Below are 1,655 nucleotides of genomic sequence, written 5' to 3'. Positions count from 1 at the left end.
TCCCTTCATTTTGTTTTACCGTATCTCGGAATTAATTATTAAAGCTTCTAAAATAGCCACGCTTAAATATACTCACTGAAGATATCAGAATTAGTGTGTTTAAAAATAACTGTAATAAATAATCCTAGAAACAACAGCCTACCCGGATACACGACTCCATGGTAGCTGATCAAATTAGATTTAAAGGCTGATGCATGTCTCTGGAATCAGTTTAAATTTGACTTCAGTCAGCTTCCGTCCCACAGACGTTACATTTAAAGTATGTAAACGCTGTTTTATTTATTTATTTTATGTATGGATCAATTCATCCTCGGGATCAACAGTGAAGCTCTGCGGGGGACTTTCAGTGCCTTGGACAGAGACACCGTCCTGCAACTAATCTGAACCTGATTTATTAATAATCCGCCCCATAATTTATCTTATCAGTATGAGATCATCGATATTTTCTGGGTAAAACCTTATATGATGTGACTTTGAGTTTGTGCTGTAAACCCCGTGCGGGTCATTCAAAGGAAACTTCAGATCGGACCTCAGAATTTTGAGATTTTGATCATCACCAAACATGGAATTATGAAGCCTGTTTCGTGTGAAGAATATGTTAGTATCTGTTAAACACATTTGGTTTAGAAGTAAAACGGTTGCCATTCTGTGGTCAAAGCTAACACCACGTTTAGCAGAAAGTTATACGCAGATATAAAAATGTTTTCCCCGACAGGGCGGACATGTGATGCTCATGGTTTTGAATGAAAAAATGTACCAAAAGATGTTCTCAAAGAAAATCAAAACGGGACAACATTTGAATTTGTCTCCTTCAAAATCTTAAATGATGTCATTTCCTCTTAGTGATGTCATTTAAAGGAACAGTGCAGTGTGGTGAGGAAGTAAGCTAGATTGGTGTGACAGGTGGGACGCGCATAAATCACGTCATTTTCATATGATTTTACTTGATTCACACATTTGACGTTTATTCTTCTGTAAACAAAAAAAAAAAGATTTGTGCAGTATTTGTTGTTACCTCACGTGAATGTGGGAAATGGTGAGAACGGACATGAGAAAATAGTTTCATATAAAACAGTTAAAATATGAAAATTGTAAATTTATTCTTGAATTTTGTTTTACTTCAATTTAATAAATTCGCACGGATTAGCCACTGAAGCTGATACTGAAGTTGTTCGACCCGTCGGCACACACTTCTCGGGTCCACGTGATTTGTGATTCTGACAGAAACACAGGCCTATCAGAACAGGCATGACCAAAGATATGTGGACACTCCGACATTACATCGACCACATGCGTTAATATGCTGCTTATTTCTTCTTAGGGGAGCTGTGTGTGTGTGTGTGTGTGTATAACCATAGACCTATAAGTAGATTTTCTTTATAGATAGTAGCTATTTTGACTACACTGACTCATCTTTGATCGTGATCTTTACTTCTAACGTCCGTTTTGTTGAAGCATATTAACTGTAAGTTAAATGAAATTATAGCTCCTTCTTCTTCTTCCTCTTCTTACTGATGGACCGGAAATTATGGTCTTTGCTATAAGGCATATGACTTATTTCAAATGATCAAATTCTGTCTTGATGTTCAAGCACTGGTCCACGTAGTGATGTTCTGCAGGTTATAACTTAAGGACGAGTTTTGTAGTTTGCCTTC

Source organism: Scatophagus argus, chromosome 15 (genome assembly GCF_020382885.2).
Source record: "Scatophagus argus isolate fScaArg1 chromosome 15, fScaArg1.pri, whole genome shotgun sequence".
In the NCBI taxonomy this organism is placed as follows: Eukaryota; Metazoa; Chordata; class Actinopteri; family Scatophagidae; genus Scatophagus; species Scatophagus argus.
The sequence above is the reverse complement of the archived record's forward strand: the minus strand, read 5'-3'. Positions refer to the sequence as shown.